This window comes from Athene noctua, chromosome 3, assembly GCF_965140245.1.
Source record: "Athene noctua chromosome 3, bAthNoc1.hap1.1, whole genome shotgun sequence".
NCBI classification, from domain to species: Eukaryota; Metazoa; Chordata; class Aves; order Strigiformes; family Strigidae; genus Athene; species Athene noctua.
This window is the reverse complement of record NC_134039.1, coordinates 2,174,850-2,202,055: the sequence shown is the minus strand read 5'-3', so window position 1 is coordinate 2,202,055 and position 27,206 is coordinate 2,174,850. Positions and strand designations below refer to the sequence as shown.

General features: G+C 44.9%; 1 protein-coding gene across 2 annotated transcripts in view; it reads left to right on the top strand.

The window, feature by feature from the left end:
• PHF21B (PHD finger protein 21B) overlaps window positions 1-27,206 on the top strand; it is a 289,303-nt gene that overhangs the window by 36,232 nt on the left and 225,865 nt on the right. Inside the window, exons 1-3 of one of the 2 annotated variants that reach the window (XM_074901759.1) lie at window positions 17,810-17,926; window positions 18,965-19,013; window positions 21,384-21,726. The gene's annotated coding sequence lies outside the window, so the exon portion shown is untranslated. Of the gene's footprint in view, window positions 1-17,809; window positions 17,927-18,964; window positions 19,014-21,383; window positions 21,727-27,206 lie in introns of those variants that run through there. The other variant, XM_074901758.1, reaches the window with a different exon arrangement.

Sequence of the window (27,206 nt, the reverse complement as noted above, 5' to 3'; positions counted from 1 at the left end):
CAGGATTGATGAGGCACTTATTCCTAACAAAGATACAGTTCAGGGGATGCACTTTCCACCAGTGCGTATGCTAGATAAATTAATTAATGCCTTTCACACCCCTTTTCTCTTTCTGGGGGGAGGAGGAAGAAAAATGAGGAGCGAGATGCTGTAAGAAAGTTCTGAAGTTACTTTATCCTGATTATTACTGGAAGCAGTTAGGCCTTTGAAAGGGAAGAGCTGCTACGTGATCAAATAAAAATAATATAATAGGCAGCAATGTAAGTGCATGTATCCTTACTCTAAATTGATTTAAGCTGACAGAAGGAAGTAACAAATGTTTGGTTCCCTGGAAAAATAGGTTCTATGTATTTTCTTCATGAGAAGAAAAGGATATCTTTTGAATTTTAAAGTTGTTTCATTTTGCGGAGTTCAAAACGTGTCCTCATATTTGGGGGATGGAGAAATAGGTTTCTTTTCACATCTTTCTGAAAATAGCCGCTGAATAACAATCAGAAGAGTAAAATGTAGAGTCTTGGGGAAATGAAAGTACTGATAATCACCTCAAAATTGTAAATAACTTCTTTGCAAGAAGATATCAGTTAAGCACAGATTATTGACCTAATCACAAAATAGTTGTTACTGTACAGGCATTTTGGGGAGGGAAAAAAAGCAAATACTTTCAGGTAAAAAGTTTTCAGAGGAAAATTCAAATTTTCCTTTTATGATAAGCTTGTAATTTCAGGGCAGAGGGGTTCCAGTCCACAAAGAAAATCTTACTTGGAAACAAATTTCTTCTTGAAAACTTGCTTCAATTATTTTTTCTTCTCGTTGAAAACTTGCTTCAATTATTTTTTCTTACTTCTTGTTGAAAACTTGCTTCAATTATTTTTTTCTTACTTCTTGTTGAAAACTTGCTTCAATTATTTTTTCTTACTTCTCGCTGAAGACTTGCTTCAGTTATTTTTTTCTTAATAGTTCCTAGCTGTTTTGGTAGAAATAGCTGTATTCAAAATATGTGAGACATTATAAAAATGAAAAATTTGACAACGTGCAAAGCAGTGAAAGATGTTGATTTACAGAAGACTGTATAAAATCCTCTTCCTTTGAAAAATTATGACCAGCTGTATTTAGTACCCTTTAATTATGTATTTGATCCAGAATGTCATTTATTCATCCTGCTTTCCCCAGCTGATTTCTAACTGAGCAGCTCTAAAGCACACAGTGGTAACTGGGTCAGCTATATTTTTGGTGTGACTTGAAAGAGAGAATAAGTTTTCCTCCCTAAGGAAAATTTGGAATGTATTTGGTTTTGTCCGTGAGAAGAAGTCGTCCAAAGTGAAGGAATCAAGCGTGAAAACATATAAAATTTATATTTTGTGGAAGAGTTTATATAGGACGAGATAAAATGATGTTGGCATCACCGCAGTTACTCTGCGTGTTGACGCTCTTTGCTTTGGGTGAGGAAACATCCTACTGTTAGCAAGTTTTGGGAACCTATTCCAATGCGTAGGTGGCATTCAGAGAAAATTCAACCCCAAGAAAATGGATGTGACAAACTACTATTTATTACCTTGAGAAATTCCCCCTCCCCTGCCCAAGATTTGTAAACTTGCATACCAGAGCTTTGTCTCCATCACTGATGAGGGAGATCCTTCTCTGGAACACCGTTATTTCTTCTCACAAGTGGCAAGAGGATAAAAAGACAAAATGATGGAGCTGACTAGGGCTCCAGCAGGACAAACAGAAAAGCGAAAGTCAAGGAGGTGTCATCACACTTATTCATGATGGAGAGTCGATCTGCTCTTCTGTTTTAAACCGTGCACCTTGCCTGTTTGGGAATCAAGTAAATTTAAAATAAGGGGATTGATACCTTAAAAAAATCACGTTGTGAAAAGATTTCCTTTTTCCTCTTCCCTTACATCCACAAATTGCTTTCACTGGCGTGTGCACCTGAGGACTGCCAAGCGGCAGCGCCCCAGGCATTATTCTGGGGAATATTTTTGTCAGAAGCATGAAGTTTTATAACCTGAACTGTGAACTTGAGTAAACTTGTCCTCATTGGGGTGGGCTGTGAGCTGGTTGAGTACAACTTGTTTTAAGGCACGTCTGAGGAGCTTGTAACTCTCCAGAGCTTCAAGACTCGCCTCTAGCCCACGGGGATGCTTCGAGGAGAAGCTTCCCTGCTGCTGCCTTCGGCTGGGTGCTGGTGCTGCGGTGATCCCGCCCGGGCTCCTCTCACCACGGGAGCAGAGCCTTACTCTTTAGTGATTGTCTTCATCGGTTCAGGCTTATTAAGTCTATTCCAGCTTGTGAGTGTTCATTACGCCTTAGCTGGCTGCTTTGAGAGGTAAAAATGTTTTCTTTCTCACACGGAAAGGGTCACTTGATTGTGAGGAGGAGCTATCTGCTCCTGCTGGTCCCTCGGTATTTCGCAGATGGTCACTTTGGCCCTTTCAAAACAGAGACTTGGGCATCACACTATAAAATTGTTCACACCTCTTCTTGCAGTTCAGCTGAATTAAAGCCCAAAATGTAACAAAACCCATCTCAACTGTGAAGGAAGGGGGAAATGTCCAAGCGATGTTGGCCCCAAAGCGCCTTTGTTTGGAAATTTCTTGTGCTGACGTTTCTGCCCACTTACATAAGCTAGATGACACTGCTGCAGAACAGATGAAGCATCTGTCTTGGATATTTATAAAAATTCCACTTTTGGAAAAGTGTGATTAGTTGTTTATTTAATTTTTTTTTTTTTTTAAATAAGTAGAAAGGCTGGATGTGAATCACTGGCTGGGCTGTCCCAAGCCTGCAGGTGTTCTGGAATGGACACGGCATGGTTTTGGTCTCCGCTGCTGAGCGTGGTGTTGTTGAGGGATGACTTTGCTGAAGGAGGCTCTGAAAAAATCCTTCCTCCTGGGACGGCTTGGCTCTGGAGCCCTGCCTCAAACACCAGGACGATGTCTGTCCTTGTGCCTGTCACGGCGGCATGGGCGTGACACCAGTTGGGCAGTGAAAAGCATCTCCATTAAGTTCAACTTCTCCCTGTTACATCCGTAGCGGGGTGGCCAGCTCCTTGTCCGACATCCCTGCTTGTCTCTCACATGCATCCTTGGCACCACCGTGGAGCTGCCTGCTATTGGTACAACCTTGGAATAAATGGTTCTGCTGGTGGCCTGGATTTTGATGGCAGAAATTGCCACCATTACTTTTGCAAATAGATAATGATGCTTTTACCACACCATGTTGCTACCCTGGTGCCTTCTGAAAAGCTGCCCAGGGAGGGGGGAGTCCCCATCCCTGGGGGGGTTTAAGGGCCATTGGGATGAGCCGTGGGGGAATGTGGGGCAGGGGAGAACTTTGTAGAGTCGGGCTGAGGGTTGGACTCGATGATCCCGAGGGGCTTTTCCAACCTGAGTGATTCTGTGTGAAAGGGGTTAGTTAGCAACTTGGGTTTCTTCTGCAGCCCTGGGGTGATGCACCTGCCTTTGCAAAGAGCATGCTGGTACTGATGGGGCCAGAAAATTGTACTTGTTGAACACAGGTTTCCTAAGGGGTCAGATTGCCCTCGTGGCTGCCATTAAAAAGGTTGAGAAAGCAAGGTAGCCACAGCTGCTGTCACTAAAGAGGAAGCAACGCCAACACAGTAGGATGCTTTAAGACACCAGGAAAAATAGGCCTTTATTTTCTGTCCCAACGCAGACTCCAGAAGCAGCTTGTTTGACTTTTGTCTCTTCTGACAGATATTTTGCTTACAGTGAGTGCCTTGCTGTCTACTTCCACACCGCTTTTGTAGGTTTTGTTTTGCTCTAGAAGCTGAGCTACTGCTTGATAAGTCTAAATCGACGCATTTTCAACATTTTTTTTTTTCCAGTTGCAGTCCCCTACATATTCTCCAGTGGCAGTGCAGCCTATTATCTAGCGGATTAAAGCGTATTGACACCAGGCTTGCTTCACTGCATGACCTGTTACCAACCCCTCAGGAGCTGTTCTTCCTCTGTGGGGATATTTCCACCGCAGGTTGAAAATTGCAGGTCTGGATCATTAATATGCTCCGAGGTAAATCGGTAGCTCGTTCCGCGGCAGCGTACACGGGCTAGATGGCAGCACAGCCCGCCGATGTGGTGGTACCTTGCTGCTGTGGGGCAGCTCCCCGCTGCTGCACGCAGAGGATAAAGGCATCCTCCGGGCATCCTTTTCCTACAGATTTTGCAGCTGCTGTGCTGGGATGAGATATGTATCTCGCTGCTTCCACAGAATCCAACTGGAGGATGCCTTGTTTGGTATCCGCGGGGCGCAGGGCCGGTCCTCCATCAGAATTCATCTGGTGGTGGTGGATTTAGGACAGGAGCCTGTGAAATCCAGGGGTGCCAAGTAAGCTTCAGGGCCCCCGAGTGCCCTGGTGGGGAAGAGACTGGACATGGGGAACTCGGGAGGTAACCCCACGGCGGCCACTGCCGAAGGCACAGGTCAGGGCTGAGCGGGCAACGGTAGGGCAATGCTCATGGCACCTCACCCTCAGCATTTTGGGGCTACCTTGCCTTTTCTACAACACCCTTTGTTTTTCATCTCGTACAACAGGGCATTTTCTGGGTGAGGGTGACAGCAGTGCTTTGATTGCTGCTCTTTCTCCAAGGGTATCTAAAAGATTCTGTAGCTTACGGATTTTTATCAAGGTAAGGAAGCGAGTAACACCTGTTCTCCCAAGCACCGTGCCATATGTATTGTATACCCTACTTCTAGAAACTGGGCTTACATCCCATCGACTTCAGTATGACAGATACACATATTTCAGCTAAACTCATGTTTACGTGACCCCTAAAAGGCAACTTTCCAAAACTAGTAACAACAATGTGCTCCTACAGCTGTGCACGGCCTTCAACTGGGAGCTATTTATTAGCTCCCCTGTAAATAAAACCTGTCAAGACTGCACCGGTAAACTTATTCCTGACTTTCAAGAGAAAAATGGGGAGCACTGCACTCGCAGTGATGAGATGAAAGCTTCAGCAGGAACGTAAAAGATCCAAGGAAAAACAGTCTCTGAGTAAGTTTTGATTTACAGCATGGTCCCTTTTCCCCATACAGCCTGCTCAATGGCTGCTTTCTGATATTCTCTATGTGAAATCTGCATTGGTGAAAAAAATACCACCCGGCTGGGTAAAAAAATTACCAATGACCTGATCCAAAGCTAATTGAAATGAATCTTAGTGAAAGGGCTACAGAACGATGCTTTTTCAAAGACTTAATTGGATTTTGGATGGAGCTCTAAAGGGGCCAGTTTTGTGGGAGATCTTTTACCTGCTGTGCTTTTTTTTTTTTTTTTTTTTTTTTTGTCTCTGGCCTGCTGATGCCCAGTGGTGGAATTTTGGGCACAGCCTGGTTGCCATCTCCGCTGGCAGGCGGAGGATGTTTCTGAGTCCGCCCACCTAAAATCTGCGCTGGCGGATATCTCTGGATGTTTGCATCCACACACACAAACACACACACGGGCTGCATTAAAAAGCATTGCTAAGGTTATAAAGTCAAATAAAGACATAATAAAAGGCAAAACGGAGGCGGTGTAATTCTGTGTCGCTGTTGTATACTCAAGGGCATTTTCTGTCTTCTTTATGGTAGATTTTTCAGCCTTAATAATGTCCTTTTAATGCGTTTATGAAATTGCCTGAGGTTTTTTTAGTAGCAAATTAAAACTAAACAAAAATCCCATTGCTCAGTGTGGTGCTGATGCCGAGTTTGATCATAAAGAGGGGTGAAACTTCTCAATCCACTTTTCCTGGCTGGTTGTCATGGGACACGAGCTCTCTTAAGTCCCATCCCAGTCCAGAAGACACAGTTTTAACCTTCTTGCTCCCAGCTCTGGATCACCAGTCTTTGTCTCTTAGCCATCTCTGCCTAATTTTTCCCAGACTGTATTAGTTTTATGCCTCAGACCAGTCACAGGCTGCTTCTGAGCCCCAGCTCCCATCTCCTGGCTCCTCAGCCAGTGTCTTCTCCCACCTGGGTTTCCAGTCTGCTGTTTCCAAACACCTTTCCTGTGATCTTTACTTAAACTTACAGTTTCAGGCAACGTCCTGCTTAACCTCTCCGGCATCAAGCTCAGTGGGGAGAAAATAGTTGAAGAAATAAGCTGTGAAGCCTAAAAAGAGTCTCGTGTGCATCTACAAACTCATTGTTTAATGATCTCACAACTTGGCCAGATTTTGACAGAACATCATCTTCCCCACAGAAGGTTTTTCTTTCATCGAGCAAGCCTTCTCCTGTCGGTTTCAGGATACAAATCATGAGGAAGGATGCGTGGTGCAAGAAAAAGAGAACTAAGTTTGTGTGTTTACTTTCACCAGGGTAGAGCCACGTCTTTTCCCATCGTTTTGTTGACAGGAAGAGCGGATTCACTCGGTCTGAAATGAAATTAAACAAATGCAAACACCCTGCAGCCTCTCTGAACCTGATAACCGGAATGGTAAAATTCACCCAAAACGCTTCAAGTTTGGCAAAGTTATAAGCAGAGAAAACAGGCCTCGCAATATCAAATATCGACCGACATGAAAACTAGGCAGCACTATCAGCTCCGCCTATAAAGTTACCGTATCACAGAGGCAGCGGAGGGTGAAAGGAGAAATTAAAAACAAAACCCACTACAAAAGGAAGAAGCTTTAATGGCTTAGAAAAATAACAACAAGGTCCCTACTTGGGCAGTTTGGGAGTCTGAGGAGATAATATGCTGGGTTCCTTCTTTTGCTGGCTGTATAACGGAGCTGAGAGAGAAAATTGATTTTTCATGCAAAATATTGAGCTGCTGTTCTCTTGTAATTTAATTTATTATTTTTATACTCTGCACATAATTTGTTAGGGCTCTCTCCTATCTCTATAACATTGTGGGAAAAGGTAATATTGAACCGTTTGCTGGCAATATTAATTTGCTATATTATAGGCATTTTTCTTATCATCATTACTATTGTTTCCAGGCCATAAAATGTAACTGGTGTGTGAGCATGCAAGTATTTGCAGGCTGGGAAAGTGCTGTGCACTGCTAGGACACATCGGTCACGCAGGTAGGTGGTATACCCACAACATCTCCAGGCTAAGGATTGTGTCACAGCTTGTGTGGAAAGATGGGTTTGGGGCTGGTTTGGGTTTTTTTCAGTTGCTCGTATGTTTCTGTTTCCCTTTTTCTCCGGTTCTTAACGCTTCACTCGTCTCCTGCCTCCCTCATCCTTTTTTTTTTCCTTTTATTTATTCTCGAAACTCAGGGATGCAGGGTTGCAAGAAAACAATTTTTTCAGGGTTTGTGTCTGTTTGATACAGGCTTTAAGAGGAGCTACATTATTAAGCAAAAACAGATAAACCCCCCCAAAACTCTGAAGCTGAGGACCCCCCCTTCTTGAATTGCCATGTGGTTTGCAACGTGTGAATGATAAAAATGGTGACACCGAGCAGCTTTCAGCCACCTTTGCTCCAGGAGAAATTTCCAGCTGGTGGTGGAGCCCCTGAGGCGAGGTTGTGTCTCTCGGTGGCAACGAGCCAGAGGAGCTGGGGAGGGTTTGTGTCCCAAGGAGGTGACTGAGCTCTGGTGTTGACTGCCCGCTCTCGAGTGGACGGGGGGGTCCCACGCACCCACCTGCTGTGGCTGGTGTTTCCCGTGGGCCCAGCTTGGTTGCCTGATGTGGACGGGAGCACTGAAGTGAAAGGATTGTTACTGATTCGTTATTAATTTGAATTGATGGGTTTTGGTGATTTTGATAAGGAATAATTAGGACTATCAGTTAAATGGGATTTCACAGGAATATCGATTTTTATAAGAGATAGTGGTGTAATGTTTTAAAGTAGTCATAGAGATATTGTATTTAGTTTGAAGTCACCATACAACCAACCAGTTCTGCTGCCAGACGAGGTGCCATCGTTAGACTGCGCGCTCAGGACGATTTATTGCCCTGCAGACCAGGTGTTCTGAAGGTTGCGTTGTGAGAGGGCCTTGAAGCATGTTAAAATCACAATGTGAGCCAAAGTCCTTGAGTCAAGGGCACTGGAGGGTCTTTCTTTTAGGTCAGTAGTCCATGGTGGTCACAGGAGCAGCCCCCGACTCATTTCAGGACTCAAGTGTGTATGACAGGAAAGAGGTGGGAATAAGAAACTGAGTGATGGGAATTATCGTGCTTATGTATGAGAACGTGATTGATATGTATGACTGTATCCTCTGTAATCAGCACGCTCCACGGGTTGGGTGTGTGTTGGTGGTGAGACGACTCCCCTGCACACCCGGCCGTTCACAAAGGAGTGTCTGTTATCTACATCCCATCGGTGTCCGTAAGTTCTTTGATCCCGTTTTGGTGACAAGATGTCCCAGGGAAACCCTAGGGTTTCTGGCTTGTGGTTTGGTTTTTTTTTTATAGCTGTCGTGAGGCTTAAGCTCTAGTTCAGGGGGAGGGAGGGCCTGCTGCTCACCCGGCTCCCCGGCGGGCTCCCTGAGCAGGTAGGGTCTGTGTTGCCCGGGGCAGGTGCCCTGAGCACCAGGAGAAGGCTCTTTGGGCACTGTAAGACCATGGTGCCCCGGTGGGGTTTGCAGTTTCCTTTTCAGCTGAGTTCAACCGCTCCGTCTTTCAAACCCACTTGTGTCTTCGCATCCTCCAGGTCTTGGGGCACAGAGCGCTGCGCAGTTGTCATCTGATGTAGAAACTAAGATTAAGTTTCACTGGAAAAGAAAAGGGGAAAAAAATATTCCAACCACAACTTTATCTTGTAGGATAATGCAATCTCTTCCCCTCCCAATCTGATATATCATTATTTTCCTTTTGTATTTTTTCTAAAAATACCAACCCAGATTGAATGTAGCTGTGACCTGAGTTGTGCCAAGGTTAAATTTGCTGAAATTAGTTTTTTCTCAATTTGTACCTCCTTAGTTTAATTATTAAGTGATTCCAAGACACCATCTCACCCCAAATATTTTTCCAGCTTATGAGTAAAGCTAAGTAGCCTGCCAAGTGGAAATTATTGTTGAGTGCCTGTAGGTAGAAATGGGTAGCACTTATTTCAGTAGCCAGGCATCTCTAATCAACAGTTTTATTCTCAGTCACCACCTATGTCCAAACACCCCTTTGCCAGTGAACCTCTGCTACCTGGAAGACCTTGGGCAGGAAGGAACAACATGTCTCTTTCTTTTGTAAAGGCTTTTTTTCTCCAGCCTGGAAATGCTGGAGAGCAGCCAGTTGTGTTGGAGTCACTCTATTAACTGCTAAGGTTACACTCTGGGAAAAGCTGCGTGCGCATAGAGAAAAACACAACCAGCAATTCAGTGCAAAATACCATTCCTTAGTCAAACAGAACAAAACTGGGATTGCACGGAGAGGGCTTTTTCTTTTATTTGTCAAAAACGAATTTATGTGCATCTATTCAGAAGGTGTAATTCCTGTAATAAATGCAGAGGAATATCTGCAACTTACAGCATGGGGTTGGACCTGAGAAGGTGACTCAGTACTCGGGGGGGGGGGGCAGAGAACACCATTTCCTTTCTTCAAAGGAATGATTGAATTCAGTATGATTAAGACAGAAGGGGGCAAAAGTTCTCCTGGTACACGTCTCTTATTTGAATCAGCATCCGTGGCTTCGCTCTTCGCTAGGGAGTGACTGCAGAGCTGCTGGCAGCGAGGGCCCTCGGCGCCCGAGGGTCTCATCAAGCTCATCAGTGAAACCTCTCTCTCACGCAGCCCCTGTTCCACCCCCCTGCACCGGGGTACAACCCAGCTCCAGAGCTCGGCGGCAGCGTTTGTGCCGTTGCGTGGCTCCAGGCGGGCACCGCTGCTCTGCCGGAGGCTGCGGAGAGTTCCTCTGCCTGTCTGCTCTTACTCTGATGGGGTAACGGCACCTCAACCTCTTCGGGAACTACCCTGGGGCAAGAGTGGGTGCCAGTGGGAGATTATCACGGGCATCTCCTTCCCTGTGGCACCTGGCTGGTGTCCTCAGCTTGCCCCAGGCCCTCCACGCGTCCCTTGAACGTGCCACCCGGACAGGTTCACACCCTGGGGAAGAAGCAAGACACCAGGGTTCACTGGTTTGACACTAATCACAGGAGTCCTTGAAAAGTTCTGTTTACCACTCGTCTCTCATTGTCAGTTCCTAGAAATATAATTCCAGGAAAGAAGATGAGCGTTTCAAAGCTAAGGAGGTACTTCTCATGTCAAGTAAGATATTTGCCATTTTTTGTGACATTACAAACAACTGTATTTAAAAGCATGACATGAAGATTACAAAGTAAAGCATAAAAAGTTTGTGAAATGTCAGTATTAAGGTTGCCCTTCTGGTATTTACAGTATGACATAAACTTTAATTCTAAGTTCAGGTATTTTGTTTTACCATGGGGCCCTTCCAGCAGCGGATGTTAGTGGTATACTCAGGGTTTTATAAGGCAGAAAGCTTTTTTTTTTCATAGGACCACCATATCGTTTCCTATTGAAATAGCAAATTGTTGTTCTTTGGGTGGAAGATTTCGGAAGGGAAATGAAGTTTTTATGGATTGGAGGAGCTGACTGCTGCTGTGAGGAACTAGGTTCCCGCTCTGTTCTTTAGGAATAATTTAAAGCATGTCTTTGCAAAGCAGAGTGCCAGACTGCACGCACCCAAGTGAGATTTAAATGAGCTGGGGTGGGTGCCAGAGGTAACACAGCAGTGCTAGTGTAGTCTTAACCAAGTCCTTCTAACTAGCCAGCAGGTTTTTCCAAAGCTGCCCCAGGTGTCTTCCTAGCCCGGAATTATGCTGCATAGACATGTCACAGGTGCGTGGACATCTGTGGGTGATGTTAGAGTGTGTCTACGTGGCTTTTTCAGGCAGATGCTAAGGAGCTTTGCCTGTACCGAGGCGGGCTGAGCGCATCTGGCCCGGTGTCACGCAGCCAAGCAGGTTCACCCTGAGCCCACCGGTGTCGGCAGCATCCTGCCGGTATCCACCTGCAGCACATCCCGTTCTCCTCTCCGTCCCATCTCGCTCCAGTTATATCTCGCCCTCCTTCGCCCCACGGCTAGGACCCTGCGGGACAGCCCCCGAGCTGCAGAGGGTTGGAGGATTTTCGCAGGGCTTCACTTCTTCCTACCTCAGGTGCTATTTGCAAGCAGCCTGTTAACATCTGCAGTAGCTCTGGGCTTCTCCAGGTCAGTTTTTGGGGCCCGGGAGCAGGGAAGCCTGTAGAAGCGGGTTTCCCTGCTGATAGGGCTGATTTTTTTCCAGACAAGCATCTCCAGGTAGGGCTGCCCTTCACCTGCAGAAAATCTCTACCGTGTGTTTTCAATGGGGAAGCCCTTGTGCACTACTTCACTCTTTTCTTTGGAAGTCAGCGTTTCGGCGTGGCATAACAAGGTCTCCATCGTGGGGAAGGTGATCATAATTAGCATACCCAAATTTCTCTGGAGACTGAAATGGAGATCTGTTGACTAAGACAAAGAGGAAGTCAATGCGTTTGATACCAGGTGGAAAAAAAATCCAGTATATGGATGACCATTATGAAGCACTTTTAGGTGTTGTACCTTCTCTGAGATTCAACTTATGGAGAAGGGGGAGAAAAAATGCTGAATAATTGCACTGGGCCAACAAGGCTGGCAGCCTGCTCAACCAAAACTGCACATCCAATCGATGGGAGGAGGAGGGGGCAAAGTGATTTTTCAGTGTATATATCAAAGGGGAATCCCAGTAATGACTCCCTGATGACAAATATCTACCTATGATCTACTGGAGTAGACTCTGAGGTGAAATAACTTCACGTGGCAGGGGTAGAAGCTGGAAGCTCAGTTCTTGAAGCTCAGACCAATGTACATGAGGACAGAGTCTGCCTGGTTGGACCTTCACATCACTTCAGGTTGACTATGGCCAGGGAGTGAAAAGAAACCAGAAGGGTTAAAAATTTATTTTGAGACATTCATTATTGTAGCCTGAAAAATACTGAGGCCCTCACTCCTGAAGGCACACACGAATTGAAGCATTTAAACGTGGTCTTTGCTGCTTGGGAGGTCCTGCTGGTGCCTCAGGTTCTGTGTGCACACACCGAGCCTTCTGCTGGCGTTGTTCAAACCTCCAGCAACTTTCCCTGGGTTTTCAAACGCTCGCCGGTGCTCAGCAGTCGGAAGGAACACGGACTCTCTGCCACCTCTTCTCCCTATTTGTGCTCAGGGTACTGGTGGGTGCGACATTCACCAGCCAGATTCACAATTTGCCCCAAGATCTGTCAGGGAAATAATTTTTCGTGGTTTTTGCATCCCCTTTTTTTGTTGTAGGTAAAGCCTACAAGCTGTAGGGTAAACGAGCACTGCCGGGAGCTGAAAGGAGCCTGCTTTCAAACTCAGAGTGCCATCACTGCCAGCGGTGTGAAATCCCTTTCCTCCTTAAATAAGAGCATTGTCTTTTAAAACCTGTAGCTATCAATCTGGAGGGATAAGTGAGCATGGTGAAGTGAAGTGGGAATGCAGTTCACAACACCTCCATGAGGTAAGGAAATATCATTTCTGTTTTACAAATGGGAAAGCAAAGCACTGAAATAACTGGCTGAAGGCTAGAAAGGAATTTGATGTTAGTGTTTCGTCGAGGAAATCAGCATCCCCAGTCTAGTGTTCGTGCTATTAGATCACATCTTTCCCTCTTTTAGACAAACAACTGATTTAAACAGTTTCTTATATAATAGCTGCCACTAAGCCTGTGGATGCCAGAGCATCCTCGAGTGGATGCTGAAGGGTGAACGATGCCAGCCACAGACCCACAGCAGCGTGAGCCTTGTAGGAGAAGCAGGTGGAGAATGTCCCCACAAAACACACAACAAATACCTTTCTGGGCTTTTATGACAGGAAGCTAATTAAACAGAAAGCATAAAATCAGACAGGACAAGACATCATCGTGGAACAAAGGACCAGACAAATAGCATTTGACAAATGTGATGTTGAGTGAATGTTACAGTGCTGAGCCTTCTCTGTCTTTCAGGGAAAATATATTCAGAGAAAAACAATTTCATGTGTTTCATGGAATTTTGTATGCTTTGAAAACTTCTTTGCGCTGTTACTTGACCAACCCTAATGCAAACCTTCAGTTTATTTTGTACATAGCCTCTTCTGGGCAGATTGTTTCAGACTGCGGCTATTCTGAAAGCATTTAGCTGGAATTTTGTCCGCAAGACATTATTATGGTTATTACTTTTTTTTTTTTTAATATTCAAGAGAAAATGAATGAAACCTTCATCACCCTCCATATACTCTGTCTTGCTCAAGATAGATTATCTCTGTTTTGGGGATTAACCTTCTCTTTCCGCAGCTCAACATAAGGGAGTGCTTCTGTACAAAGTATGGCGGTCCTTAGGTGGAACCTGTGCTTTCTCCCCCTCGCCTTTTATTGTCTGATTATGTTGGCTTAAAACTCCTCTCCTGTGCAAGCTCATCCTCAGGACTATGGAAATGAAAGATAGCATGCAGCAGTTCACACGCTGATTAGTCACGGTCAGAGGGAATTTGATTTTTGACTGTTCAGAGAAAAAAGATGTCATTAGATGTTGAAGAATCTCCTACTGAAGTATCTGAATAATGAGTCCAGAATTAAGTTTGAAGGAAATCTTAGTCATTATGGACAATCCCTTGCTGGTGTGGCTGATGGGTGTAGGGGCTGTTCATACATCCTGCACGAACGGGTGATGGCACGGGCCTAAGATGGACAAGTGTAACTGTGTGGAATTCAGCAGGAGCAGATGGTGGATCCTGCACCTGGCACAGCCTGATCCTGGATGTCTGTACAGACTGGGGGACAGGAGGCTGGCGTGGAGCCCTGCAGAAATGGATCTGGGGGTTCTGGTTGATGGTAAGCTCCATATGAATCCCCAGTGTGCCCTGGCAGCCAAGAGGGCCAAGCGTATTCTGGGGTAAATTAAGAACAGTATAGCTAACTGTAAAAAGAAGTGATTGTCCCAGCATCGGTGCAGCCTCAGCTTGAGTACTGTGTGCTGTTTGGGGCTCCACAATATAAAAAGAATATAAAAATATTAGGATGTGTTCAAAGGATGGCAATAAAGATGGTGAAAGGTCTAGAGGGATGACTTAAGAGGAGCAGATGAGGATATGAGATTTGTTCAACTCAGAGGAGATTGAGAGGTGACCCCGCTGCTGTCTGCAACTTCCTGATAAGGGCAAGAGGAGAGGGAGGTGCTGATCTCTTCCCTCTGGTGTTCGGTGTGAGGGTGTTCGGGACTGGTCTAGGGCTGGCTCAGAGAAAGTTCAGATTGGATATTAGGGAAAAGTTCTTCACTGAGAGGGTGGTGAAGCACTGGAACAAGCTTCTGGGGAAGCAGTCATGACCCCAAGCCTGTTGGTGTCCAGGAAGGGTTTGGATAACACTTAGATATATGATTTAACTTTTAGGTTGCCCTGTGTGGAATCAGGAGTTGGGCTTGATGATCCTCATGGGACCCTTCCAACTCAGGATATTCTGATGCTATGAAATGTCTACTGAGTGCATAATTTGCAGTACAGCTCCTCTGTACTGCCCTCACCCCAAAAAGGCCATTGAATGACTCGAGCGTGGCCAGAGAAGGGCAACGGAGCTGGGGCAGGGTCTGGAGCACAGGTCTGCTGGGGAGCGGCTGGGGGAACTGGGGGGGTTCAGTCTGGAGAAGAGGAGGCTGAGGGGAGACCTCCTGGCCCTCTGCAACTCCCTGCCAGGAGGGGGCAGAGAGGGGGGATGAGTCTCTGGAGCCAAGGCCCCAGCGCCAGGCCCCGAGGGAATGGCCTCAAGCTGCCCAGGGCAGGGTCAGGCTGGCTCTGAGGAAGGATTTCTGTGCAGAAGGGGCTGTTGGGCGTTGGAATGGGCTGCCCAGGGCAGGGGGGAGTCCCCGGGATCCCTGGGGGGGTTGAAGAGTCGGGCTGAGCCAGCGCTGAGGGATCTGGGGGAGTTGGGAACGGTCAGGGGGAGGGTCATGGTGGGGCTGGAGGAGCTGCAGGGGCTTTTCCAGCCTCAACGATTCTGGGATTCTGTGGAGTTTATTGCCCACCGCACTGCTGGTGCTGCAGTACCTCATACCTCACCTTGCTGTTCAAAGAGGCCTCTGCCTCCACTGCAGCTAACAGCTTGAACAATTTCTGCTCAGTTGAACACACCTCAGTCTTTGTTTTCTTGGACAAGGATGCTTCCTTCTTCCATGCTCCGTTTCATTGTCTAGGAGGTGCTCGGTGTCTCCCCACTGTCCATACAAACAGTGTGCCCGGCCGTTTGTGGCTGTTCGTTGCCTGTCTGTGCCTTTATGGCAGGGTTCAGAGTGGGACGTGGAGGTGGGAAACAGAAAACTGTCCTTCTGTCCATGGGAAGACTACCAGGGCGAGCTGTATTCCTTCCTTCTTGCTGCCCTCGTGTTACTCCTCCTCTATCCCTGCCTCTTTGGCTCCATTGCTGAAATCCCACCATTAGTAAAGGCGCAATATTATTCTGCATTCTTAAGAGTTTTCATCCCACGAGGTTAAATGGTGATCCCCGAGCTCCAACCGTCTCCCTCTTGCTATTTTTTCCCCTCTCTCCAGCACGCTTTTTTCCCCCTGGCTCTGTGTGATAAAGCTCCCAAGCGATGTGGTGCTCGAGCCGTGCCAGCGCCTGCAGTTTGCCAGCCCAGAAGGTCGCCTTTCTCAGAGCTGAAGGAGCCGCCGTGCTTCTGAGGGGCTAAACGTGAGGGGAGAGCAGCTGTCCTCGCTGCTTTTCCAGCTTTAGGGGCTGCGGAACATAGAGGAAGGATGGCTGTGAGCTTCCCGTAAATTCAGTTGCACAGAAGAGGGGTGTGAATGAGAAGTACAACCGAAAGAGCCACAACTTTGGAGACTATTTCTGTAGCCATCCTGCTTTTTTGCACGGCGTACATGAGGTCCAATGATAGTAAAAGCATTTATCGGAGAACAGAGAAGTGGGGGGAAAAAATACTTCTCTTGCTGTCTGCACTAGAAGCAATTTTTTTGGCTTCTGGGATTTCCAAGGGACCAGAGGGACAGTTTCTACGAGCCAGGAAAAGCTCTTTTTGAATAAAACAGGCAGTGGGCATGCACATGCAGTTGGCTGCAACAGCCTTGGCCAGAAGCTTATGCCAGCCATACCAAGCACCCCAAGGTAAAAATAACTCGTGCCGAAAACAACAACTACTAGTTGAGGGTTTGATGGAAAAAATAGCCTCTGTTTTGCTCAAGATACTTAACTTCCCTTCACCTATTCACCTGTGCTGGTCGTCAGCAGACGCTCGCCCTTCAGTCCTGCTGGGTTTTGGGTGTGTTCCCTGGTCCCAGCAGCCCTGTTCGGTGGGGACAGTTGCTGGGCTGCAGACAATGGCTGTAAAATGTCTCAGTAGATCTCAACAATGAAAATCGAATTGTGATATTCAATCATGCTGTAACCTTGCTTTCATCTGTACAAATAACGCAGCACAAATGAGTAAATTCGTAACTCGGAGGAAGTATTTCATAATTTTGCCGAACTTTTTTGAAGAGAACAACTGTTAATTTTCTCCTTACTGTATTTCTGATATTTTTTAATGATATCACTTACATCTGAATGCTTCAGTGCTCATGTAATTTCCTTACTTGTATTTTTGAAAGAAGAACGACTAATATTTCTCAAATTATATACCATGGCAATTAAAGGGAAGAGGGACCTATATATGATTTGACTGAAGAAAAACAAATTTTCTTTTTTTAGATTCCCCCCCCCTCCTTTTAAAGTAAAATTGCATTTCTTCAAGCTCATACCTATCTCATTGTCACCTCAAGCTATAAATTACCCGAATAACATAACACCATTAATTTCCTACATTAGGACACATCAGGGTAAGCCCTACCCACACGTTGGCCATCCAGCAGCAATAATCTGCAGGCACACACGGTAATAGCGGTTGAAGAGAAGCGAACTGTTACTCTTTGTCACTATTAATATCAAGTTCGGTGTTCGCCGAGAACAGTCACCTTCACAGAACGTACAGAAGCAAATGTATATGCAGGTTCTCCTGGCTGCCACCTCCCGCTGCTTGGCTGGGATTCTCCAAGTCACTCACGAAGCTGCAGCTCTTGGAAGAAGGTGATTACTGAGAATTTCAGCTGGGGTTAGCTGGCTGGTCACATAGCTGCTTTTTTTTTTTTTTTTTTTTTTTTCCGTGGTGGAAAATAGCTTGAAAATACAACCCCTAGACATGCAGAGCAAAAAAACTGAACAGTAAAACTCCGGCAATTTATTTATTTTTTTAGATTTTGCTATATAGAGGGTTGAGAACGGATTATAAGAACCCCTGAGTAACCAACCGTAGGTAGTGCACACAAGAGCTAGTGCTCATTTTAACCTCTAGGCTGCTTCAACCCATAATGTTATTTAGTTAAGACCTGTGTCACTGGGTTCTCAAAGTCTACTCCTTTTTCTCACTGAATTTGAGCAAAAATATTGGCAGAGAGACTTAAATCCTGATTGTGTTTCCTCCCTGTTTTAACATCAGAACATCAGCTGAAATCCCAGTTTCATCTGCTTTAATTGCTTATGTGAGAGAGATGCTTTCCTGAAGCCTATCAGGGTCTTTAATGTTAGTTAAAGTGGTCTTAGGTTGTGCACGAAGGCTGGCAGAAGCGTGAGCAGAGTGGGGTTCGTCTATTCCAACGGATAATTTTAATCACAGCATCAGAGAGAATATTTCCCTCCAGTACCTTTCTTAGTGCTTTGCATTGCCTTGGTTTCATTATCCCTCGCGTTGCCTCGCGCTCTTCCCAGGAAGCCACATGCAAGGCTGATTTCTTTTTTTCTTTGCCTTCCCTCTAGGAACGCCACTTCTCAGGTATCAGCATCTCTTGCAGCCACCACAACAAACAAACAGCAGCTCTTTGATGCAGAAGCTGCATCATTTTAGAAATCCAGTGGGCTTGGCTGGCTTTGCGCCTTTCAGCAACTGCGTGGAAGTGATTGCTCCAAGTCCAAAGGGTGATCCAGGTCTTTTAGAGATCCTTTTTTTTTTCCTTCCTTTTTTTTTTTTTTTTTTCTTTTTTTTCAGATCAAACAAGCAGCAGTTCTTCATTTAAATGATCTTGATCATGATGTGAGTAGGAAGGCGCCTTCCATAGTTAGCTTTGTGAGGGAGAAACCTGATAATTCATTTATTCCATGATAATAGCAGGGGTAGCTTTAAGGTTTTTACCATCTGTGCTCCTATGGGAAGGAGGAGCAAAGCCAATACAAATTTAACCTTCAGATTTATGCTTCTGTGCTTCTCCATTGTGCCTCTAAAGTTCTTCAGAAAAAATCCTTAACCATTTCACTACTGTACGAGAAGAAAAACTACAGCTTCCAGATTCCACTTTTATTTTATATCTGCAGGGTTTCATTTAATTTTTAAACTTTAATAACTATTCAAGGCAAGATAGATATTTAGTGAGTGTTAAGTCTGATTGCATCTGTTTGTCTGTGTGACCATAATATCCAAACTTAACATTAAATGTTGTATCTGTCTTCAAATCTTTATCTCCTAGTAGGTAATCTCTCAGTATTACGGGAATACGCAAATAGAAAATGCAAGATCTCATTTATTGCCTACTGCTTTTACAAGAACAAAACTCTTGTTGAAGTGGGAGTGGGGACCTGAGACTAAAGGAAACAGTTATCACAGTTACATGCCAAAATTTAGGATAAAGAGGTGTATCGGTTTGTAGGTTCATCTGGATGACCTAGGAGAAACCAGGGATGTCTGAAAGTAGACGGATGACCTATGAGCCAAGAGTCAGTTTATCAGGCAAAGATCAGAATGTAGCTACATCCAAAAAAGGGTCAGTGAGTCTTACTCTTCCAGCCTTTGAGTGGGAAGGACTGAATTTCCTTAGTACGTTGTAAAATGATTAAAGGTTCAAGGTTAAAATTCAAAAATGGCTGCAAAGATGGGGGCAGGCTCTAGAGAACAGGACTGGGTATTGTTGTGAGAGCCAGGGTTGGAGTCATGTGAAAAACTATGCACTTCTTTCCTTCTCTTTTATCTAGGTCCCTGTCAGACCATGGAAACGCTTCAGGTGTATTTTACTGCATCTGAGTAAGTTCTAATTACACTGCAAATGTTTAATCGTTGCTACTTTCTGATGAGCTTGCCCCAGAAAGTGGGGTCTTCAGGGGCAAAATGCTCTTCTCACTCTGGATTGGCTAAAAAATTAAAAATAAAACCACCGTCCACTAATTTTCTGCAGGAGATGGAGTTTAGAGTTCGGTTTGGCGCTATACCAGGTAGAACAAACGTTACAGGGGAGAAAAAAGAGGGATGTTTTTCTTATTGACCTACTTACTGATGGGTGCCATGAGGTTCTCCGACCATGTTGCATGGTGGGGCAGAGTCCGTCCCACAGAGAAAACCAGCAAGATGGGAACACCTGAACTAGACTTCCCATGGCGCTCCATTGCAGCCTTTCCACAACTCGGATGAGTCCTACCATAAACAATCAAAAGATGGATATTTTTTGGATTAACTGTGCCTTGAGAACAAAGGCACTTAAACAGGGTCTGCCTGAGGCAGCTTGGCTCTGCAACACCCTGGTTATGTCCGAGTGCCTCAGCTGCCTCCTTTGGTCCCCACCGAGGAAGTTTCAGGCATCGCAGCAGTGGGCTATGCAGCCTTTCTTTCCCCCTTAGTGCTGCCACTGCGTGGTTTAATTTTCTGTGGGCAGTGTTTTGACTTTGTGTAGGTTATCCACTCCTTCATCGCAATAGACAGCAGAGAGCTGATCGTAGATGCCTCTGATTTTTCAAATGAGGGTGTTCAGGGTTTGGCCTGCGAAAAGCTGAAGTTTTTCCCATGGAAAAAGTTGGGGAAGCACTTGCCTTCGTTCTTGCCAACCTTTCCTGGGAGGAAAAACCCTGCTGTTTCTGACTAGCCGTGGTCCTTCATCAACAGCTACCCGTTCTGGGAGGAGAGAGTTTGGGCAAGGATGCTCCCCCCTGCCTGCTGTTCATAGCCCAGGGTGACCATGGTCCTGCCTCCTGGGCATCAGGAGGCACCCAATTGTTTGCCAAGAGCCATGACAGAGCACCTTCTCCATAAACCATGGTAAAATAAAGAAGAAACTGTTTCATCTGAGTAGGCTGCTGCTGGGCCAGTACATCTTCATAAACACTTTTGCTAAGAGGCACCTCAAGGAAGTCATGTAGGAGCTGTGGCACCCATGCCTTTCCTCATCAGACTTGGCAGGAAAGTCTAGAGAGAAGGGCTTCTCAAAAAAATTGTGCCTTGCAGTGGTTTTGATAGTCATTTCTGTTTTGGATAAAAATGTTGAGTTTATGCCTTACGAGTTGCCTATCTGGGCAAATAATTGGGACCACTTCTTATGAAAATCCCTGAACTGAAGCTTCATTACCATCTCCCACTGGTAAAAGACAAGACAAGCTTAACACTGTAATGGATGGAGAATTGGAGAGATTGCAAGCCTAGTTTCACTGTGATTTTTTTTGTAAGTTGGCTAGTTACTGTTCTTGATTTAACAACCCAGCTTCATGCCTGGTATCTTTGACTTTGTCATGTGGTCCATAGGGATTTGCAGAAAAATACCTAAACCAAGCAGTAATGCACTTAAACACTTGTACAGTGTTATGGCTGGGAGGCAAAATTGTCTGCCTAATCTCTATCTGGATTTTATTAGTGTAGGAAAAGATTTTATTAGTGTATTTTGCTGGTTAAAAAGAGGAACTCAATAGTTTTTTTCTGTGTATAGGTATGATCATAAATACGCCCTTGAGTCTTCCTGTTTCAAGGTTAAATAAAAAGCAGTTGTACAGGCTTTTATCATATAAATAACCTGATAGAAATAGGAGAATAACCAAAAAAAGCACAAATATCACATGCTCACAGGAAGGTTTCATTTGCTTGTAAGCTACAGTATTAGCATTTTGATAGGGAAGGGTTAAGACGACTTCAGAAATTTTGAGCTTTAGGAGTATTTATGTGTTCATAACACTTGTGCTTAAAAGATAGGACACCAGGAAGTGCCTTTTCACGAAAACTCACCTGGTACCTAACAGTTCTCAGAAATAAATGTCTGGAGTACAAGAGAAAAAAACAGCCACTAACTTATAAAATATTCAGTCAAGGCATAGGAATAAAACTCTTCACTGAAGAGCTGAACCCTACCACATAACACAGGATGACTTTGCCTGCAGCCCTTTTGCCAGGCTGTAGCCTGTGCTCTGCGTGTGACTCTCCCCTTCCTCTGTCCCGGATAGGGCTCAGAGCAAAAAAGATTGAAAGGAGAAATAACCCAAGTCCCTTGGGAATCGGCAGCACGTAATTATCAAGCTCTCTGCTCTGCATTTGGGAGACTCAAGAAATATCAACAGGCTCTGAAAAATCAGAGAAACGGGAAGGAAGTGTATCAAGGAAAAAATTGATTTGATTTCATTTGTTTTGAACTTATTTCAGGGCTGAAATGATCGTCATCTGTTGTGTAAAACCAACCGAAATTTGCCGAGGCTGAATTGTACTCTGGGCCATCACTGGACAAGCCGTTGTGAGTCTATCCAAGATGTGCTGTGAAGTCCATCCAGCAGGTCAACGTGTCTGCATCATTCTTAAAACCAATCTGCATCTTCAGCCCGTGGAGAGCTGCCTCTGCTGCTCTTGCTAACCCTTTAGAAAACAGAAAGACGAGCCGTGAGGAGTTCATCCTTCAGAAATCTCTGAAAGACAAGGAGCTCGTCCTTCAGTCATGCCAGCTCCTACATGCTTAAGTAACTTAAAGGACAGCAGCAGCCCCTTCGTGTAGGTGAGTGTTTGCTGGATCAGGCCCTCGGCTGCGTAGCAAAGCCCACGGTGCTGTGAAGTTTACCAGCTCTACCCCTACTGATGTAGGTCGGTAGCAAGTTTGTGGTGTTGAGGTGCCCGTTACCCGGGACCAGACCGCCAGGGCTATTAACTCCAGATCTGTGAGCTCAGATATCATCTCTCTGCTGATATTTCATCAGGAGCAGGCAGAGCAAGCCATCCCATTTCTGTTGAATTAACCCAAATGCACAATTTGGAGATTCTGCAGGCTTTTTATGCTGGGTTGGGGTCAGTTACAAAGACACCTGATCCTTCCAGGATCCTCCTGCACCCCTCAGACGCTGTGAGCTGAGCACCGCTGTGTCACGCAGCCAGGGAGGGTTTGGTGACTGTTAGAAAACCAAAAGCCAGATTCCCAGGAAATTATTGAACCGGGGCGCTGCACCCATTGACTGTCACGCTAGTGATTAGAACGTGGCATAAATCTTTGGGCTGAAGGGTTTATGTGTTGCAGTCATGTATTGCCCTGGGAGAGCTGTGGAAGGAAACACAAAGGAAAGCAGCAAACTTCAAACTTGGAATAGGCAGTAGCTTCTTTGGTGATGCTTTGGCACAGTTTTGTCTTCTTGCCTCTTATTGTTTGATGATCACCCAGAAGTCACGTTTTACGTTGGGGTGAGAAGGTTTTTAACATCTCTCAACCAATTATACTTCAAATTACATGTCTCTACTAATACACTTTTTCATTAAAGAAGCAACTTTTTTTTTTTTTTCCAAATACACACTTCCTGATGTTGCCTAGATACAAATTTCCATTCCTGTTCCCTAACCCTCCATCATCTGCCGCAAGGTGCTGGATTTTGCCAGGCTCAAGTCCTCTAGCTGAGAAAAGCCCCTGGGTTTGTAATCAGGCATCTTTGTGGCTCCCTTCTCCACTGTTACCCACAAGGTTAGTCGCAGATTCAGTTTGACGAGCCATAACTAATTTATTTGAGCTAAATTATACGAAAGCAGTTATCATATTAACTGTGCTCACAGCTCCGCCTCTCGTATTGTGTGGTTTGTTTCTGGTCTCCAGTTATAATAGGCAGGTTTTTTTAGATTTGTGTTTTACCCAGATGCTGAGGATTAAATCATGGCTTTTTAGTTTCTAGTGTAATTGAATTTTATACTGTCTGGGCAGCCTTCATTTAAGAATCTCATAGTGCTTTAAAAACGTTCCTTAATGAAGCTTCACAAAACTTGAGCGAGGGAGGTAAATATTGTTATTAGCGTGGTTTTATAGGTGGGTGAACAGAGGGACAGGGAGCTGTAGGGTATTGCAAATGCTCTCCAGGAAATCATTGGTACAGAACTCAAGAGCAGACTTGATCAAAAAAAAGGATTTAATTTCGCATGGAAAACAGCCACTAGCAATTTTTGACAAAGAAATTTAAAGCTGACAATTGCAATAATAACCATTCTTTTCAGTTGTCAGTCAAAACCTTAATTTTCTGACAAAAGGAAATAAATGTTAGAGAAGAGCAAAGATATTTGACCACTTATGCTGAGGACAAGCAGAACAAACACACACATTTATAAATTAAGCTTTCCTCAAAGGACTCCAGTCATCCAGGTTCAGATGTTCAGGTATTCTTACACATCCCTCTTTTATTGGCTTTTTTTTTTTTTTTTTTTTTTTATTAATAGGAGTTTATCACCCAACTTAACAAAGTACTTAATCGTTTTTAGGATCGGTGACTCACATCCTTTGCTTCAGTAGATTTCACTGGTGTAGCTTGCTCAGGTGGTTCTGAAAAATCTCCATGTGAACGTTGGAAGCCGAAGCACTTCATTTTTTATTGAGGTCAGACTTAGTGTCATCTGTGTCTTGTCCATTCCAATCCAGTGTCAAGAAGTTCAAACTAATAGTTCGGTTTTACTTTGAGATTTAAAAAAATGGTCTGAGCCAACCTTCATTCCGTTTGTTTGTGTGCGGTTTGATGTCCTGGTTTTAGCTCCATTTTCAGTTGGTTTGCATTCTCATTTTCTCCTTCTCTCTTTTTTTTTTTTAAAAAAAGACAAGTAAAGTGTGAGAAAAGGCTCAGTGTAGAAAAAGTTACTTTATTTTTGAAAAGGTTTTTGTTATCTTAACTTTTTTCCACACACAGCATCTGCTTCATAGGCCGCCCGCCATGGATTTATGGACCACCCGGTGCTCCAGCAGATGCTGAGCACTCAAGGAGTGAACCATCGCTGTACCACCAGCAACATTTGCAATGACATTTTAGTGCAGCAGCCTCTGCTGGGTTTGGATTTTACCCAGGACGATGACCACACAGGAGGTTCCCAATCCACAAATTTACACCTGACCTTCACTCCACTGCCAGCCAGACGCTGGGATGTGGGGCAGCGGGGGCTGAGGGTCTGCACGGGGCAAGAAAAACCTGCAAGCCTTTTGGCTGATGCTAGTGGCACACGCTCACACAAGCCCTTTTAAGTCAGATAGATCAACTTAACCTGTGCACCGAATTTATAGTCCGGTGGCCCCCACTCAGGGCTTCATTTCAGTGCTCTTCATCAGCCACGCTGCAAGCTCTGGTAGTGGAGATTACCCTGAGCAGCCAGCCTCCTCCCATCCTCTGTGAGAAACTTGTTGTAAAGCATGAAACTACGCCTGCTGTGGTCTGGGAAGAAGCAGGACTTTATTAATTACACTTTAAGAGCATATGAAAAATTAATAATTGTGCTGCTAACACTGCTAATATATGTACCGTTATAGAGTCTGGCTTGTAAAACTGATAAAATATTTACTTGGTGCTGTGGTGACAACTTAAAATGGAAGCGTTATTGCTGTCTTGCAGCTCTGCTTAAGAAATACAAAATGATTTATCATACTCCACTGGAGGCAAAATTCAGCAAGGATATAGGCACTCCAGGCTTCAGGTGCTGATGGCCTTTCCACATTGAATTAGATCATTGGAGATTAGATCATCCATTAATCCTCAAGGTTTAGGGCGATTAGCTGATAATCTGTACTTACCCCATGAAGGCTGAGAACCACCCCAGGAGGCTACTTTTCCCTGCAGCACACATAAATGTCTCAAGGGAGGGGTGGCACGGGGGCTCTGCTCTGCCCTGAGATGAGGAGCAAGGATGTGCCACCCTCCCTCCACGCCGGATCTGCTTCCCACCGTCTGGAACCTGTGGCTCTTTCTCCACGTGTCTTGCTTGTCTTTTCGTGGGGCTAAACTCCCTCCCGCCCAGACAAGCTGGCTTTTCTAATTGTCATTCATTTTTGTGTCTATGAACTTAGTGATTGTGAAAGGAGCCGTGCTGGCAGGCCTGGAGAGGGAAGGTCTCTTTTTAACTGGAGAGCCAGAGCAGCGTGGATGGAGGTGACCGTGTCCCTCACATGATGCCCCACAGATGGGACTCTCTGACTTGAGCGACTGGTTCTGAAGGTATAAAGAGTAAAAAAGCAAGGGCAACCCAGGCTTTGGGGTGTCTCGTTAATGCTTGCTCACTGGACCGTGGTGGGACAGTTGGGATGAGGAATGGGGATGTTCTGCAGGAAAAAAATACTCTGGGTTTTGCAAAGTGATGGCTCACTGGAGCGATAATTTAAAAATGGGAACCAACCTTAGCAGAGCAGATGTCACCATGAAAACGTCTTTGATGTTCAGAAGAAAGTCTATTTGAAAGATGTCTCAGGGAGATGCTCTTCTGCAGAACTTACTCTTGGTCCAGCAGAACTCTGGGATGGGGATGTACCAGTGAGCAATCCCCAGGTTTCAGCCTCTGCTGTCAGCACACACAGACAGAGCTAGCACCCCTGCTCTTAAGTGTTCTTCATGGTTGACCTAAATGGGCCCCGTTTGCACATAATTTCCTTTAATTTACTCACTTTTGACAAACCCTAATGATTTCTGCAGCTTTAAAGCTCTTTTGCGTGTTAGGTTTCCTTAACTTCATTTTCTCTGTGAGCATCTCCTCGAAGGGACGATCCTCTGGCCTCTAAAGAAGGGAATTCATCATCTACACTCCCAACACTCAAGAGAGACTCGTGGTACAGGTAGGAATGAGAGGAGAAGGCAGCAATAAAAATAAAGTTCATGATTAACAGAAGTTAAACATTTAAGAAATCTGATGCAGAACGGTAAGGACGAATCAGAGCTGACACAAAACCCAGTTGTTCTTCTTATAGACAAGCTGTTACTGTAAACACTTCATCTGGTACTACTGAAGTCACCAATAATTTTACCATTAATTTCCACAGTGGGAAGAGTTGGCTGTCTCTGTGAGGAAGAGCCTGTGGTTACAAGTGCTTTGAAAAAAGTAATTGAAATTACAGTTAAAATGTCAGTACTTTGAAGAAAGGAAGGGGAAAACTGAGGAGCTGGTGAATAGTTCTGGATTTCAGTTGTTAACGCCTCCTAAAAAAATAACACCACATTTGAGAAAACTTTTTTGTATGTGAGAAACTTGGTACAAGTGAGTATTCCCAAAATACTACAAGTGAGTAGTTTACAATATTGTGAACTATGCCTACAAATAAGCTCTGCTGGGACACCCAAGTCCTGCTCCTCAGTCCAGTGACACACACAGAGCTTCTGCCGTTGGGTTTATCGTGGAACCAAGACTGGGGAAGGAGCCAAATTGTGACACTGTTGTTCCTCCTGAATAACACTATGTATCACGATAGTGCTCTATATCGTGAATAGACCCATTGGGCTCGGTGGGGATTACTCATGGCAGAGGATGCTGTTCTGTGTGAGGAAGGTGATTGCGATCTGGGCTGCAGGAAACAGCACCCGAGCCTCTAACGTGCCTCGGATCTGGCAAGGAGTGGCAGAGCGATGGGCTTCCCGAGGAGGTTTGTTGGAATTTTGGGGATGTTTGAGGGAATAAACTACTGGAAGTTTTTAACAGCACACCGTGGAAAAGCCATCTGACAGGATGGATGGGCGGAGAAGAGCTAATCACCCTGATTTACAAGAGAGGGGAGGAGGAAGACACATCAGAGCAGGGACCGGTCTCTTTACCGAATACTGTGAATACGATATCGGCAGAGGTATGGCAATGGCATTAAAAGCAGCTGTCAAGGAAATTAGGCTCCAAATATGTAGTCCCTGAAAGATCATTTGATTTTAAATAGTCATGTGATTTGTTATGGGAGAGAAGGAAATATGTTTCCTACTCTCAATCTGCAACCATCTGATGTCATGATCAAGTATGAAAATGATTTGGCGGAGCCAGCAGGCGATTGCATTGGGCAGGTTTATTGAGAAGAAAATGGAGATCCACAGTTCAGCTCTTTTGTCCTTATTTTATAGATTTTCATGGTTTTTCTCTTTTTTTTTTTTTTGGCCATATGTTTTGATCAACTCTTTTTTGCTAATAAATATAAAGCCCAGTTGCACTTTGCATCTTGTCACGGTAAAAATGTCTCAGCTGAAAAAGGACACATGTATTGCTAGAGAATGTACCTAGAAAGGAGTT